The 18916-nt window shown below is 38.0% G+C and overlaps 1 protein-coding gene across 5 annotated transcripts in view; it reads left to right on the top strand.

Annotated features, from left to right (window-relative positions):
- The window catches only part of sez6b (seizure related 6 homolog b), a 222630-nt gene that overhangs the window by 132894 nt on the left and 70820 nt on the right, over nucleotides 1-18916 (top strand). The gene's annotated exons all lie outside the window — the stretch shown is intronic.

The raw sequence follows: 18916 nt of genomic DNA, 5'->3' as shown, positions 1-18916 counted from the left end.
TATTAAGTACTCGGTATCGGTATCGGCGAGTACTGAAATGCAAGTACTCGTACTCGTTTCCAAAAAAGTGGTATCGGTGCATCCCTACTATCTACTATTGGTATTGTGAGGTCTCTACTTGGATATGACAAGATGTTATTTAAGTCACTGTTGCTTTCCTGTCGGCTCAGGCAGTCTGGCTATTCACCTGTGGTGTCAATAACATACTCTTGCCCAGAGAACTGCTGCTCACTGGATATTTTGTCTTTTTCAGAGTTGAGCAGAGTAGGTGCTAGCGGAAAAAAAGATGCCAATGATTGTGTTTCTCAGTTGTGGCATGAAGTATTGCATTTTGAGATCTTTTAGCCTATTTCACTATGACAGAGAGGTTCTATTGAAGTGATTTCTTGGTTTGACAGGTCTGGCAGTAACCAGGCTCAGTGTGGCTAGAGAAATTGAACAGCTTTCCAAAAAAACATGGTTACTTACAATTAACTAATGATTTTACAAGGATGGCAACTATTGTTTCATGAAGGCGAGGAAAGTTTGGATAGCATGCTTCTCTTCAAATCAAATTGTCATTTTAGAACTGCATTAGTATTGACTTGTATAATCTTTTTCTAAGGTTGTGTGTGAAAAATATGCAAAAGAATAAGAAATCAGAAAGGGGACAAAACCATTTTTCACATCACTGTACATAAAGAAATCAAAACATACAGAAAAATTAAAAATGAGAGACATAACATGTCATGTTGGGTGTGGATGTGGCAGAGCATCACAAATGCAGACCAGAATCCTGACTCGAAAAGGTAATTTTAATGATAATCTGTGGTTCAGTCGAAAAGGAACAGACCTTAGCAGGCATAAGAACAAACAAACAAACAAACAAATAATAATAAAATAACATAAACCAACTAGAAACATCTTGAGACGGGTTAACCAATTCACCAACAAAGAACAAAGGACTGACTGGGTTGATATAAACACTGAGGGATAAGGGAAAAGGACACAGCCAAGGGGAAAAGCAAACAAGATGAGGGGGAAGTAAAACCAAACACAAGCACCACAGACAAATAACTATCAAAATAAAACAGTGAAATGTGACAACTAAACAGGAAAATAGACACAAATAAAATTAACACAAGAGGATGAAACTAATCAAGAAATTACATAGACATTATAAACCAAACAAATTGGTACCAGACAAGTAACGCGTTACTGTAATCCGATTACTTTTTTCAAGTAACGAGTAAAGTAAGGGATTACTATTGCAAAAACGGTAATTAGATTACCGTTACTTTCCCGTAGGAACGCTGCGTTACTGCGTTACTAAAACCGTGATTTTTTTTGCGAGAATGTCTCATGACAGTGACGTAAGCGAGTGCGACGTTCGTGACAACAGCTGTGTGCAGATCAACAATGGATCATATATCGAGTGCGGGAGAGAGTATGAGCGTGCAGCGTTTAAAGCGTGGAAGTACTGACCTTATTTTGAGTTTGATTCCATAAAAAGTGACAAAAACATTAGTGTCCGTTGTGCGTGGGAAGAAAACTTCTTTTTACAGCGAAAAAACCCCTAAACTTCCAAGCAAACACCGAGTAGCTACGACGTAATGGGAAACTCACAGAGAAACTCGCAGATTCTTCCACTGACCGCGGCACACCTGCACCAGGGTAAACCTCCGCCTACCCCACTCCTGCTTTACAGGTGAAAATAGGGCAAAAGGACCGCTAGTCTTTGACTTTATTTATTTTCTGCTGTGTTTTACTTTCATCTATTTAAAAGAGTGGGTGTAAACACACAAAAAATATTTTATTTTATGTGCTGGAATGTGCAGAAAATAGGTTTAAATGTTAAACAAATTTCTTCCAGTCAGAGAATGTTGCATATAATTAAATTTTTGCTTGATGCATAAAGTTAAAAGATTCAAACTAATAAAACAAGTTTTAAAAAGAGACTTTTCCATTTGATTACATTTTGTATGATGGATTATGTAGAAAAAGTAGAATTGGGCTGAAAGATCTATCGCTTTATCACCTATTCAGGTTGTAAATCGTGTTTTTAAAAAGTAAGTAAGTAACTAAGTAACTAATTACTTTTGAAAATAAGTAATCAGTAAAGTAACGGGATTACTTTTTTGGAGAAGTAATTAGTTACTGATTACTTTTTTCAAGTAACTTGACCAACACTGATTGGTACTAAGGAAGAAACATGGGAAGCAAATAGCAAAGCACACTAAGAATCACTAGAAAATATTCAAATGAAAAGAAAACTATTAAGTTCATAACAAATAACAACCCTGTCTCCTGGAAATTAGGCGTGTCTCAGAGGTCTGGTTTAATAAAGAATGCCACAAAAATTTGAGATAAATTCAGCAGTTTGATCTTTAATCAAACTGCTTTTCTTTGTCATAAGAGAAACACCAAATTTGTGTTGTGTACTGTATGCTGACATTCTTCCCAACAACCTCCAGCATCTCCTGGTGGATCCCTGGAGTTCACAATTGTAATATGTTATACACTTATAATTGGCAAAGCAGTTAAATAACCGAGGCCTGTATCAACCAAAAGTAAAATAAAAGATGTCCTGTACACAGCACTGCAGCATACAGCTGCCATAGAAAACACATAGAACGTGTCTCCAGCAACATTGTGACTTTAGCTTGTTTGGCTTGCCTATTAAGGACTAACAGTCAAAATTAATCACAAAGGACAATCTCGTCTGACTGTGTGTCATGCTTGAGTCAGCACAAGAGAGGTGGGTAGGTGCATTTTTTATAGTTATCCATCTACAGAGATATTATGTGTCCAAGGTCACAGCACTAACCTCCACTCCACTGCCCCACCCCATTCATGTGCTTGTGCCATCCAGAGTGCTTCACATCACTCAAAGTTGACAATCTGATGAAAGATCCTTGTCCTGAATTCATGGTCCCTTGAAGTGCATTTTACCAAGTAGCTATTAAAATGCCCTACACTCTGATTGCCTTTCAAAGAGGAGGAAATTGAAGAAGGCAATAGATCGGACCACAGGATTAAAATAGAGGTGTTGATGAGATAAGAACAGCCTATCAAGATCTCATTGACCAGATCATTGCTAAGCAGCAATGTATCCTTTGCTCTCTCTCTCTCTCTCTCTCTCTCTTCCCCCCTCCCCCCCCCTCCCTATAGGACTGAAATGGAACAGAAAAAAGAAAAAAATTGATTTTTTATACAAGAAGCAAGGAAGTCTGACAGCATCATCTTGCAGTGATTGTTCCTGTCGCTGTCAACCTGGGTGATGTTGTGGAAAAAATCCAACAATATTGGCTGTTGTCAAGTCTAAATATGCTTCTCTCCATAAACAGAAAATGGGATCCTCCACAATGCATATCTTTCACTAAACAACAGCATCAAATCTTCTACTCATCTATCCATTATGAAAGAAAACTCTTTTCTCTCTCATTTCTCTCTCTTGTGTGTGTGTGTGTGTGTGTGTGTGTTGATGCTGCACAAAAGTTAATTGATACATGATTAGTTTGTGCAGTAAAAATAAAAACAACATATTCCTAAGGTCTTGATATTTATTTCACCAGTTAGGCTTGAACGTCATACTGCACCATAAATAATTAAAAATTAAAAAAGATACAAGGCCTACATTACTGGAAATGCACAAATATAATAACAACACATCCCATAATAAAGTGTCGCAAAAATTGCAATTAAACAAAATCTTAAATACACTAAATGTACACTGTAAAAACTTTTTCAGATTTTACGGAATTTTATTTTAAATAAATGAAATATCAATGAAATACAGAATAGACTATTAATTAACACTGTGTGACGCCACATCAACTAAACAATATGACATTATCATATTAAATGTAGAGAACTGCAAGAAGCTTCTTTGCAATATGAAAATTGCAGTACTGTCATTTTGGCAGACAGCCACACTGGGTTGGAGTGAAAGAGTCACATAATTTGACAGCTTAAAAAAGATAACATCATTACATTTATATCAATAATGGTCACGCTAAAACATTTGATATAAAAAAAGTAGAGGACTGAAAATATGATCAGATGAATATTTGGATTTGGATTTTGTTTTTAGCTAATTTGCTCTGTCTCCATTTCCCTTTATATAATTATAATGTTCCCCTGTTTTGTGCTATTATGGTAATGCTCTCACTTTTGCTGGCTTTGATTATGGATTTAAATGGCTAAACAACTAAATATTAATGCCTGAACCTGTGCAAGGAGACAACAGATCAGCGACGAAGTATTTTCCTCGTCTACAGTGTTTGGTCTCTTCTGCTTGGTTGCCGCATACTCTTTCAAAAAGAGTGCAAAGGCTTGAGAGAGGTTCAATTATAAGATTTCCACATAGAGCCTCACTTAACATCACTGCAGGCCAGAAGAGAAACACGAAGTTGCACTTAACCCTGCAACAGTTAAAAACTAACAACCCGATTACCCCACATACATATTTTATGAGTTTTTTTTACTCAGAAGTACCACTGCAGGACTTGGTTGTGCATTAGCAACAAAAAGTTTAATTTGAGCCTGAGAGGGTTAATTTGGCAGCAGGGACGTCTGACAGCATCATCTTGCTGTGATTGTTCCTGTCGCTGTCAACCTGGGCGATGTTGTGGAAAATATATAACAATACTGGCTGTTGTCAAGTCTAAATTTGCTTCTCTCCACAAACAGAAAATGGGGAAAACGGATGGATGTGTGTAAAAATCTGCCATAATAACATCAATTCTGGTCAAAGAGAGATTTTTGCTCCGGCAGTAAGCATGGTGCCAGTTAATGGCTATGGAATGGTCTAATATGGTCTAGTGGTACAATGGATCAGATAAAAATACGTACAGATAAAAGCACTAGACAACCACCCATATTGCTTTTTGGATACAGAGTAAAAAATTGTAACAGGGGATTTAGGCTGGTTAACTGGTAAGCATAGATTACTTATTACCTTATTTATCATAAATATCATTGTGACAAAGATCCCATTTAAAATGTATAATATTTATTTTTCATTTAATGAAGATACGATTTTTCTGTAAACTAGTACAGGCTATAAGAATAAAATGTATAAAATTATTCATAACAAGATTTCATTTAAGCAAAATTAAAAAAACAACAACATTATTTTCTTTTTTATTGGAATATTAAGGAATGAATTTAAAGACATTAAACACAAGATGACAGCATAATTGTATTGCACATAAAAGTAAATGTGCCTAATAATTGAATGGAAATGGAAACTTACAGAAAGCTTAATTCAAAGAAAAAAATGATGTGGCAGCCTAGCCCAGTTTTCACATTTCATCAAAAAAGCTCAGAATGGTCCTCAGTAGTTTATATGGTTTGTATGCCTAACAACATTGGGGCAGCATTCTCCTCTGTGAAAAGCACAGGCCACTATTTGTGGACATGCCAGTTCTATTCTGTGGTAAATGCCATCGGGCTCCATGGTGCTGCGCAGTGAGCACAGGCCCCACTGTAGGCCCTGAGGCCCCCCTCATGAAGTCTGTTGTGGTCAGAGACATTCACACCAGCTGATGGTGTTGTAGGGCTCTGGCAGTGCTCATCGTGTGCATCCATCCTTGTTAGAGTAGCTCCTGTCTCTTGGAATTTCCTCAAGGGACTTGACAATATGCTGGAAGACATAGCAAACCTTTTGAAAATGGCATGCACTGATATACCTGTGCTACCTCTGTAGGGTCCTGGTCGCAGTAGTGGCACCGAGTACCTATCACCACCTATAAAACCATTCTTCTTCTGGAGAATCTCTTATTGTTGCCTCCCCGGTGCACCTGTTGTCAATCCCATTAACAACAAAGCATCTGAAACTGATTAACAACTCCCTCTGCTGCTTAACAGACCAGATCAATATGATAGAAGATTGATGCTACACCTACCTTATGATCCATGTATTCAGAAGGCAAATAACATGTGCTCCTCATCACAATAATGTAAAAAAAAGTGTATTTCATTTTTATGATTCAAGTCAGACTGTCAGACAGTTTCATGTTTCTCTCACAGAGGTGAAATCTGTGCACTCACAGCTGGAGTATGCACTGCTTGGTCTTATTGATAGGGTAGCAAAAACATTGTCCTCTACTCCAGACCACACTGAGTGCAAGTAGTTGCTGTCAGGAAACATGCAGCTTGACCATGAAAGGTTGGAGAGTGGAGAGGGAAGCACAAAGTCTTTTCCAACCCGCTCTCTCTTTTCCCATCTCTTTGCCCTCTCTCTGCCTTTTGAAAGTGTCCATTGTTGGCTGAGGATTTGAGGGATGTTTTTGTGGCTGAGGTAGGCCTTTTAGACGTGCACAGTGCAGCGCTGCACTTTAGAAATTCTCTCCACTGAGGCTTTTTCTGATGTGGGTGTTTTTTATTCTGCTTTAGGTGGGCCACGCTTGATGGGTCAGCTATCAGCTCTGTGCAGCTCTGCACATAAGGCCTTTGATTCGCCACTTGGAGAGACACACACTTGTGCTTACTTGCACACACATGCATATAAACATATTTACCTCGCAGAGCTCAGTGAAGCTACACACATCTTAATACACAGTGTCCTTCTTCTTGCCCTTGACTTTTCACTTGGCTTTTTAGAAACGTCACTCTCCTGCTTCTCCTCCACGGGATTATACAAGCTTGCTTTATACAAAGGGATTGTGCCCATACAAATAGAATTAAAAAGGAAATAATTTGTTTTCTTTTGGTGACTATATGACAAAGATTGGAAGTCCAAATACTTTGTTACTATACTTAAGTACAATTTTTAAATAGCTGTACTTTAGTTAAGTATTGTTTTTCTGACTACTTTTTACTTTTACTATGTATATTTTTAAACAAATGCCTGTATTTTCTACTCACTGCAAGCCTCCAAACATCAAACCAATTTGAGTCTGAACAGTAACACACAAATGACATTCCTGTTCTTTTATTAATCACCAGAGGATGTAACATAAAAAGAGATGACATGTGCCAAAGTCAAGGGTTTAAAGTTCTGCTTGTGAACGCAGAAAAGTTGCAGTCTGTTGCAGTACTAACACAGACAGACACAGTACTGCAGATGTTTAATCTTTTTAATAGTTGTTTATGATTCTAATTTAATCTAATAACAGACAGTCTTGTAATTTAATAGAGCTCAGTGAACTAATGTATAGTTTTGTTTCTTTGACCTTGTCACTCTTTCTTCACACATTCAGCCAGCCTGAGGTTTCTTTCCTCTATTAAGGAAGTTCTTGTAAAAAGGTGAATGTAAAGTGCTATAGGTTGAATTAGTATATCATACTATTTTATATATATCTCACCTGTGACTTTGTCAGTCAAATGTCAAGGACTGAAAAACATGTTGGAATGATAAGTGCTGTGGTAATATAAAGGACCAGTTGGTTAATAAAGGCAGTTTAATTTATGCCACCAATTTTCCGTTTTACAAGTGGACAGTCGAGGGCAGCACCAAGTTTTACCTGAACGGGGCCTTTCTGTGTGGAGTTTGCATATTCTCCCTGTGTTTGTTTGGGTTCTCTCCAGATACTCGTTTCCTCCCAGAGAAAAAGACATGCAATTAGTGGGGTTAGGTTCGGTTAGGCTGAATGGTTGTCTGTCTCTCTGGGTTAGCCCTGCATCAAATTGGCAAGTTGTCCAAGGTGGACCAAACGTTTCGTACTGTGATAGTTAGGATAAGCTTATGAGTGACCCTGATGAGCAGAGCTGGACTGGCTATCGGGCATACCGGGCATTTGCCAGGTGGGCATTTGCTAGGTGGGCCGGTCTCTAGTCAAAATGCCCGGGCTGATTTTTTGTCCCAGTCCAGCCCTGCTGATGAGTGAGCTGATCCTCCTTCCCAGAGGGTCAGGTGCAGCTTTGTAATCTGAAACATGCACAGACATCAGTATTATGGCACACCTGATGTGGCAATAGTGAGAACAGCCTCACTTCCCAATCAGTATGTGTATCTAAACCAAATACAACAAAAGTAAAGAGTGACAGAAACAGGACACAAATCATAAAGCGCCATCCTATTAGCTTACTAAATTAATTTACTTACTAAACTTCTTTAGAAAGCATCAGTTTTAGCTTTTACTAAAGATAGCCATCTCAATAAAGTTCTACAAAGTAATACATTTTCAATTCAAATCAATTTTATTTGTACAGCGCCAAATCACAACAACAGTCGCCTCAAGGCGCTTTATATTGTAAGTTAGACCCTACAATAATACTTACAGAGAAAAACCCAACAATCATATGACCCCCTATGAGCAAGCACTTTGGCGACAGTGGGAAGGACAAACTCCCTTTTACCAGGAAGAAACCTCCGGCAGAACCAGGCTCAGGGAGGGGCGGGGCCATCTGCTGCGACCGGTTGGGGTGAGAGAAGGAAGACAGGATAAAAGACATGCTGTGGAAGAGAGACAGAGGTTAATAACAGATATGATTCAGTGCAGAGAGGTCTGTTAATACATAGTGAGCGAGAAAGGTGACTGAAGAAGAAATACAATGCATCATGGGAATCCCCCGGCAGCCTACACCTATTGCAGCATAACTAATGGAGGATTCAGGGTCACCTGGTCCAGCCCTAACTATATGCTTTAGCAAAAAGGAAAGTTTTAAGTCTAATCTTGAAAGTAGAGATAGTGTCTGTCTCCTGAATCCAAACTGGAAGCTGGTTCCACAGAAGAGGGGCCTGAAAACTGAAGGCTCTCCCTCCCATTCTACTTATAAATACTCTAGAAACAACAAGTAGGCCTGCAGAGCAAGAGCGAAGTGCTCTAATAGGGTGATATGGTACTACAAGGTCATTAAGATAAGATGGGGCCTGATTATTTAAGTCCTTGTATGTGAAGAGCAGGATTTTGAATTCAATTCTGGATTAAAAGGGAGCCAATGAACTGAAGCCAATATAGGAGAAATCTGCTCTCTCTTTCTAGTCCCTGTCAGGACTCTTGCTGCAGCATTTTGGATCAGCTGAAGGCTTTTCAGTGAGTTTTTTGGACATCCTGATAATAATGAATTACAGTCGTCCAGCCTGGAAGTAATAAATGCATGAAATAGTTTTTCAGCGTCACTCTGAGATAAGATATTTCTAATTTTAGATGTTGTGCAGTCCTACATATTTGTTTAATATGTGCATTGAAGGTCATGTCCTGGTCAAAAATGATCCAAGAGTCATCACAGTCTTACTGGAGGCCAAGGTAATGCCATGCAGAGTAATCATTATTAACGTAGTAAAGTAAATGAATGTAGTAAACTTTACTAACAAAACTGACTAAAAGTGTTGTATTTAAAACAACAAACTGAATTGTTGTGAATAACTGCAGCTAAGCAGTTTAGGTCAATTTTATAAACTCTCTAGAATTGACCTTCATAGGAACAGATAACCTTCTGCCCATCTGCATTCATACTGTCCATGAAATCATGATTACCTGGCTGTCCTGAGGGAGAAAAGGAACTAAAACAGAGTAAAAGAACCCATCTCATCTGGTCGCACAATGTTCAATTTCCTTTCAAAGACCCAGGCTAATCTCTAATTACTCTCTTCTTTTGGTTTGTAGCCTGGGTTCTTTTGATAGCAGCTTGTGTGGCAGAAAACTACAGGACGTCTCAAGGACAGTGGTGTAAAGCAGGCCAGATATTTCTTTGTGCTTTTTTTTCTTTCATCTACAAAGAGAAGGCCACACTCGCCTCATGCTGTCTCTCTTGCAGCTCCACCAGATTGTACAGAGAATAGAAACTGTCTGTTCTAAACCCAAAACGCAGAAGACAAAAGTATTTTGTCCCTGTCAGTATGAAAGCCTGTGAGAGGATATTTTGTTATTATTGAATTTCTTGCCATATGAAGTAAACCCAGAATGTAATTGGAATTTCAAATTCAGTTTATAGTAGCATCTGTCTGTCTAATTTGTTGCCACTGTGTGTGCAATATTAAAGTACAGTAGATTACAATTTGCTGAAACAGGGAAATACTCAACAGTTTGTTTTTTTCTGACCTTCAGCATCTCTTTGCCTTCCTTTGTGGTTTTTTGGTACTTGGTACAGAGCACTTTGGGCACACGTGGGAAATGCTTTTGTCATGGCAGAAAAGTTGACAGTACAAAGTTAAGAGGAGCAAAAAAAAATTAGAATAAGATAAAATAGAACAACATTCTATACAAAATAGAGTAAAATACTATATATACTAGAATGAAGTACTTTACAAAATACAGGGTGGGCCATTTATATGGATACACCGTAATAACATGGGAATGGTTGGTGATATTAAAGTCCTGTTTGTGGCACATTAGTATATGTGAGGGGGCAAACTCCTCAAGATGGGTGGTGACCATGGTGGCCATTTAGAAGTCGGCCATCTTGGATACAACTTTTGTTTTTTCAATAGGAAGAGGGCCATGTGACACATCAAACTTATTGGTAATGTCACAAGAAAAACAACGGTGTGCTTGGTTTCAACGTAACTTTATTCTTTCATGAGTTATTTACAAGTTTCTGACCACTTATAAAATGTGTTCAATGTGCTGCCCATTGTGTTGGATTGTCAATGCAACCCTCTTCTCCCACTCTTCACACACTGATAGCAACACCGCAGGAGAAATGGCAGCACAGGCATCCAGTATCCGTAGTTTCAGGTGTTGCACATCTCGTATCTTCACACCATAGACAATTGCCTGTAGAATAACAACCCTGTAGAATAAAATACTGTGTTGTATCACTCACTATGTGTTCACAGACCTCTCTGCATTGAATCATATCTGTTATTAACCTCTGTCTCTCTTCCACAGCATGTCTTTCATCCTGTCTTCCTTCTCTCACCCCAACTGGTCGCACCAGATGGCCGCCCCTGCCTGAGCCTGGTTCTGCCGGAGGTTTCTTCCTGTTAAAAGGGAGTTTTTCCTTCCCACTGTCACCAAAGTGCTCATAGGGGGTCATATGATTGTTGGGTTTTTCTCTGTATCTACTGTACAATATAAAGCGCCTTGAGGCGACTTTTGTTGTGATTTGGCGCTATATAAATAAAATTGAATTGAATTGAATCAGAAAAATTGCAATTGGTAATATTGCACATCACGGAGACTGGGCGAAGGCTATCATGGTGTGTAGGATGTGTGTGTGTGTCTGTCTTCATGTGTGATCTGCTGGGATCTGCTGGAGCCACTTGCCTAGCTTGGGGGTCAAAAACGTGACAAACCCGAAGACTTTTGGGAAGGTATTGGCCTTAATTGATGGAACCGAAACAAACATTTTAAGAAAATGTGGTCCTGTGTTGGAGGCTATCCCGGCTGTTAGTAATTTTATGTAAGTCATGGGGTTTTTAGAGATTTCTTCACTTTTAGCTCTAACTTCAAGTCGACATTTGACAAAGTGCTGTACTCGGGATGCACATTTTTACGTCTTCTTTCAGCGTCATACGTTGCTACGTGGGTATATCATCTTTCCGCCGTTGTTTTTTCACTATCTAATATTTCCAATGGGTTCACAAGGGCAAAAGCGACATGGTGCAGCGAGCATCAGCACTTTTTTTGTAATTTCACACATTTATTTATTTGTGGTGACAGATTTCTTATATTTATTACATCAGCATTTATCATGTAGAAAAACTGAGCTGTGGTGTTGAAATCGTTTTTATATAAAATGTGATTAAAAGTATAAACATGAGTGTAAACATCTTTACAGTGAGAGAAACAGGGTTTTGCTGGTTCAGCCCACTTAAGATCAAAGTGTATGTGAGGTGTATGTGACCCGTGATGTAAAATGAGTCTGATATTCCTGGTTTAGACAGTCAGCGAGTGGGAAGAAACAGGATTATCATCGTGTGTATTTACCGACAGGTTGTGAAACACCTCAGACTCTGTGTTGTCGCTCCCTGCTGTGACCCACTTCTGCTGGAACAGATGTTGTCTTGACCATAATTTACTCACCTCCCTCTTAATTACTGCTGTTTATTAGTAAACACAAACACACTCACACATTCAGACACATCAACTTTGATACAGGAATATATGTGAATGTTCAGTATCTACATCACAAGCAGATGCCAGTGAAGTACCTGAATGTATATTTGATTTTTCTTTGTCTGAAATGGAACCAATTACATGTAAACTGTCTTTCTTTGTCTTACTCGCTTTATGTTTCACAACAAAAAGAAAAACAACAACAAATGTCTCCACCGACAACAGGAAATAATATAGTACAGAAACACTTTCTACAAAATTCAAAATGATTTTGCATTGCACTGCATGCTTCTCTTATTTGTGCCAGCCTTCTTCTTTGTGTTACTGTTTTTGTCACTCAGTCTCTCTCTCTCACACACCACACACACTCATACAGACTTTGATCAATTAATCAGCACTATTTCCTAGAGTTCCATCTGTCGCTGTTTTGCTCTCATCTTCCATGCTTTCCCCCAATGTTGTCAACTTATATCTAATGAGCGAGTGTCAGTTGAATTATTCAGCTGTCATTTGTTGCTTTTATAAAGTAAATGGATGTCAGACAGGCTTTTCTTTTACACTATAGCACTCACTGCTTTCTATTCGGTGCTGTGTCACTGCATGAGGTATGATTGTCTTTTTGTTTTTTTAACCAGGAGTTACTTATTCATTATGTATGTGTGGAAGTTACTTGTTTAAATTTATAATATTTCCGTGGAGGATTCGTGGAGTTAAAGGAGAAAAAAAACTGCATTATTCAAAGACAGCTGTGTACATTAATTGGCTAGAGCATTGTGTTTACCTGTTTTTTTATGCCGCTTTTCCACTAGTACCTGCTTGACTCAACTTGACTCTACTCTGTCGTTTTCCATTACAACTGAGTACCACCTCAGTGCATGTATGGTCTAGGGCTGCAGCTCCGTTATTTTATAAATCAAGTAATTTATTGATTATTCCATCGATGAATTGAATAATTTGATAAGAAATATGCTCGTCTTATTATGTCTTTTCTTATAAATTATATAATTTAACTTGAAGAAGAACGTGAAACAATTCCACTCTTAAAAAAATTTGCTTTAACAATATATTACGATACAAAACAATACTCACACTCAGAACCACACACACATGGAATTCACACGTTTCTTTTTTTCTTTTTAATTTGGAAAGTGTCTTTTATTTTGTGAGGAAATGTCCAAACACATCCTCAGACTGTGACCTGACACCATTAATATTTCTGGCCGAATGAACAAAAAAGTTGTTCACAGTCATCAGAAGTGTCACAGTCTGCCCCTGCCAGACTGTATGTGTTGCGAAAAAGGACTCAAATACAGACCAAAACAGATTGTGAAACATGACGTGGAATAACAAAAATGAGCCGTTTATTAAGGGCTGGCAAAGAAGCACAAAACAAAAGGCAAAGGTGAAACTAAACAATAAACTGAACTGGGTGAGCTAAGATTAAAGCATGGAAAAACCTTACACATGGAAACATGGAAAAAACCTGGATGCATGACGTGAACACAGCAGACGACCTCACAAGGAATGACTGAAAACACACGGACTAAATACACACAGGAGGCTAATGAGGGAAGTGGGAACACATGGGGAAACAGCTGACACACATGAACACAACGACGTCACAAGGAGAGAGTAAAACTAAACACGTAGAACACAGGACCTCTTCAAAATAAATCAGGAAACATAATGAAACGCAGACATGAAACACATGAAGGACAAGGGAGACTTAACTCAGGGGTTGAAAACACAAGGGGGATATAATAAACAAATGAACTTGAATAACTTAATGAACTTAAACATAAACCAATTACATCAAAATGAACTAAAACTCAAAACGCTGGGTCAAAGTACCCAGGATCGTGACAAGAAGACTGAAATAAAAACTGAGCAGTATTATGGAGGAAGAACAAGGAAGAACCTTGGATTGGATCACTGGAGCTAATCTGACTTGTAATAGGGCTACGTTACTGAGAACTGATGAAAATACACTATTAAACCAATTAACAAACTTACTTAAGTTAGTTACTTAAATTCAAGGCAACACCAACTGTAAATCTGTGTCAGTAACTGCATTTGGGTTCAGAGATGGGGAAAGCAGATCTACCATCATGTAGATGTTGCACTAAATTAAATGAGCCTCCTGACCCTCCAGCGAATGAGGAAGATGGCTGGACAAGCTCTTCAGATCCTCCAGCCAACGAAACAGGAGGCTGGACCGCGTCTCCTGAGCCTCCAGCTCTGCTGGGTTCATGGTGTGGCCGGATCGTTCTGTCACGTCTTAGCTGGCAGACGTGTGGAGTGGAAAGAGTGGTACAACCCAAACGTAAGCACTGGAGAAAGAATGGAACTTGAACAGAAAGTGAGACATTTTTTGGCGGCCGAAAACAAACAGAAACAGGACTGGAACTAACAAAAACCTAAACTGGGAAAACCTAAACCTGGAAATACCTCATGGAGACACAAGGGAGGTTAGCAGGACGATCGGGCAAGAAACAGAGGAAGACAAAGGATTTAACTACACAGAGGGATAACCAGGGAATGACCCAGGAGGAGAGCACAGCAGGGAGTAATCACATACAAGTGACCAAGAGGAAGCAAAACTGAAAATTAGATGCAAGACCATCAAACAAGAGACATTCACAAAGACATGGACATGGCACTGAGACATGGAGACATGACTGAGTGGGGGAAACACAGGAGGTGCACGAACATTGAAACAGTGTTGACTTGACATTAAAAGTGTAACTCAGGAGGGCACAGTAGCAGAAACCTAAAGACTAGAAGCTAAGGACATACACACAATAACACTAAATCCAAGAATATAAATTGATCAATAAACACAGCAGCAGATGGGATGCTCTATCTCTATATAAGTTTTATTTTTTTCATTTTTTTTTTGCTCAGTCTAAAAAGTCATGAGACTAATGAACAGGATATCAGAATAACAGCATCAGCAGACTACAGCACAACACTCCAAAACCACTGCTGGAGCTTTCCACAGATTTTACCGAGGGGACTGTTTGACAGATCTTAGATAATAGTCTGCGATGTCATCCATTATGCTGACAAGGTCTTATGCTTTTTCCAGATCTGAGTTCACCACTTATGATTATGTTCGTGAGATGGTTTTACAGAAACTGGACTTAAGCCAGGACAAATTAGATTATGTCTCCCAAGTGTTTTATTATCACTGTGCTGTAGGCATAATGTGATTGCTTGGTGATGCCCTCTGTTCAGCACACTATTTTCCTGGTCCTGTTGTGTCCATGAGTTCATTAACTGTGCTTTATGACTTGTTATACACAGACATACCATAGAGGCTATTGAGCTTGTGGAGTCATTGGTGCTGTCTTGAGCTGGATAGGTTCCTTCTGTACTCATAGTGCAGTGAAGAAGTATTTGTCATACTTGCACTAATATGCTTTAGATAATAAACAAAAGAGAATACTTAAAGGATGATTTTATTCATTAAGGACAAAAAATCTAAACGTGGCTGTCCCTGTGTGTAAAAACACACATACTCTCTAACCCTAATAACTAGTTGTTATCAGCATTTGCAATAACTGTGAATAATCTTTTCACATTGCTTTTAAGGACTTTTGGCACACTATCATTTGCAGCATTTTTTTTAATTCAGCCACATAAGATGGTTTTGATTTGATTTAAAGTCCAGACTTTGCTTTTGTACATGTTAATGTGTTAAATGTATATTATACTGTATGTCAACATTTTTAGCGTTGTTCTGTACTTAGAAGTCTTAAGTCCAGTTTGATGTTCATACTTTGATGTGAACATGCTGACCACTCCTCTGAGTGGATATCCAGCCCACAAACCTACCTTGGCAGCTTTTCTAAGGAAAGCTGTGGATTAATCTCTTAGTTAGGTATGAGGTGATGTGGTTGATATGATCTATAGAAGAGGATGCCTCCTAAAGATATACCTGCTGTGATGAAAAAGACACAAGTGACACTTTTTTGTGTCACCATACATGCTTTCACTGAAAGAGACAAGCTTATCTAAAGCATTATCACTGAGCTCTCTCTATACTGTCCTTTAAACTTTTCCTGTGTGTCTTATGTTTGATTCGTTCTTGAACAATATTCAAAGCAGACATCTGATCAAGTTTCTTCCGATACATGCTGATATTTTAATGTTAATATAATAAAATGTCTGATACGGTGCTAGATTTGACAAAGACAGCATTTATATAACAAAACTGAAAGTCAGCGTTTGTCTTCAATTCTCTTTTTTACCAGGAAATTAATGATAGTTTAAGTGCAAACAGGCTTTTAAATGTTCCTTTTATAACCTCTCTATCACAGCTTTCAAGTAGCTTCTAAAATCAAACGAATCTGCGAAGGCTAGCACTTCACGAAGTGAAACACAAGGCTAGCCTTTCCATAAAAGGACCATTTCGTCATCTGATCTGAAACAGATAAGTTCTCCAGTTTGCTCTGTCACTAGATGACAGTATGCTGTGTGGCAACAATAATGACTCTACCTGTCCATAGCCTCTATGGCACTTTAGAAATTACCCATAATAATAATAATAATAATAATAATAATAATAATAATAATAATAATGAGGAGGAAAGGAACCAATTTTGCAAAGTTTTAGGTACTTGGTTTGAATTTTGATGTGAATAATTGTAAATATATATTACGTAAATAAGTAAATAACTAAAACTTACATTTCATGCTGCAACACACAGGATTTGTTTTCACAATCCTCAGAGGAAATGAAACTCAAGTAAACTTCAAAATAAAACATAAAACTAGAAAAGATGCATGAATTATTAGATATTTACATCACAGAAAATTTGTTTCTGTAAAACATAAGAACTTTTTAATTTCTTGTAAAATGTTCTACAGCTTGTTAAATGTTGGTATAATAAATGTAGTCTACTGAATAGCGTGGCTGACAATTTAAAGATCTGACTCTGGGAATTCATAGTTGTATAATACAGTAAGAAACACCAGTGGAGCAACCACGGCCCAAACACTTTGGACCAACAAACTGGATTTATCATTTTTGTCTTTTTCTCTACTCATTTTTGCTGTGTTGGATTATAATTTCCAAGAATTTGGCTATTTCCTACTGGATTGCAACTTCCAAGGATTTGACTGCCTTCCTGTTGGAGTAGTACAACTACACCGATCAGAGATAAATCCGTAGTGGCCAAGGCATGCACATTCTTTCTTCAAACCTCTCTCCTTCCAGGATTAACATTAGAAACCAGCATCAGCTTATAGGATGTAATTCAATAATTATAAATCAAGTGATTTGTTTATGTGATTATTATTATTTGACTTGGGTTTTGCTTTGTTTCTGCTAAATTGCTTTAGTAAAATATCCTGTACTCAAAAAGTCCAAATTGTTGCGATTCCCTTTTTAATCATTTGTGAAACAGCGAAAGTAAAAACCTTTATAATAAACAGATCTTTGGGGGTATTTTCCAGGCCACTATAAGTTAACCCAGTTAGTTATGCAGAGCACGGATTTGGATGAGAGCTGCTGATAATGGATGTGACTGAAGATTCATGCTTGACTGCAAGGCAGCTCTGGCAAGCATGCATTCAGAGCAGGCAGTATCAACATTCGGAGACTGAAAAGCAGTTAGAGCTGGGCGAGTCCCCTTCTCAGTTGTATCCAAGCTCCGTTTGCCTACTGGGTAATAATCATTGGATCAGAGTCCCAGACTTTTTAAACAGAGATCCGGTTCCAGGCCTTTCTGTATTGGGCATTCCTGGTCGAAACTAACAATGTTCCCCTGTAATTGTTTATTGTTGTTGAAGTCAGGTAGCTGCAGAGGGAAGTCCATGACGGTCAACAGTAGGGATGCATCTAGAACTGATGCTTATGGTACCATTCAATAGAAAAATTCTGAAAATGCAAGGGTCCTTGTTTGTTAATAATGATTATAATTGATGATTAATTCACAAAAGGTAAAACACAAACAATGCTTCTTCAAGGGAAAAAATATTTCTGATTTAGTGAAGCAACTTCAAAACCAACATCCACGTTTGTTCAATGAACTCAAAGTGAACGAGATTTATTTCATATTAAAAGCATCAAAGTATTAGTATTAACGTATTATTTTGTTTGTGAAAGCTGGCACTAATACTGTGAAATAAATCAATAATAACGGTTATTAATAACAAAAATGTAATTTGTCACTTTTGAGCTTTGATCTCTCCTTCAATGCTAATAATTGCTCTGAAGTCAAAGTCATAATAATGCAATAGAGAGCTATTTGAAGCTATGTTTGCTACTGCCATTGCTTGTATTGACAACATATAGGCAAAAGAAATGGTATATAGGGATTCTAAATATCACTAAGCTGAATGAGCTGCCTAGGTGGTTAGAACTAAGCTCAACTTATTCATGTCCAGTTATTTACAAATCAGTAACTGTAATCCATTACCTACTCATACATAATGTCAAAGTAAACTGTCGTGCTACACTAATCTGACTTTTACTGCACTACAAACATCTTAAACTATGTTTTAAAAAAACAGAGAAAACAAAATGAATATACACAAAATGCAATACTATTCCCTTAAATGTAAATGCTGCCAAGAGAGTGAGCTTCCCTGGTGGAGGTTCATGTTTTAAGATTACCTCTTTATTTAACCGCGTAATTAACATTTTTTGGAAAACTGAATTCGATTTCACTAGCCACAGCTAGACCTGATTGCTGCCAGATCTACCAAGATCCCTCAAATAGAATCTGTCTGACAAAGTGAAGTAGGTCAATAAACCATCCCATGATCTAAAGAAAGAGATAAGAAACTACATCAACTATCTATAACTTTATTTATAACTATCTAACTTCTGAGGAGTAGCTGGCCTATCAAAATCACACCAAGAGCGCACCAATGACTAATTCAGGAGGTCATAAAAAATACAACAACATCTGAAGAACTGCAGGCCTTACTTGCCTCAGTTAGGGTCACTGTTTATCATTGAAAAATAAGAACAAGCCTGG

Source organism: Neolamprologus multifasciatus, chromosome 14, assembly GCF_963576455.1.
Source record: "Neolamprologus multifasciatus chromosome 14, fNeoMul1.2, whole genome shotgun sequence".
NCBI lineage: Eukaryota > Metazoa > Chordata > Actinopteri > Cichliformes > Cichlidae > Neolamprologus > Neolamprologus multifasciatus.
Note: the sequence above shows the minus strand (reverse complement) of the source record. Positions and strands in the feature narration are given on the sequence as shown.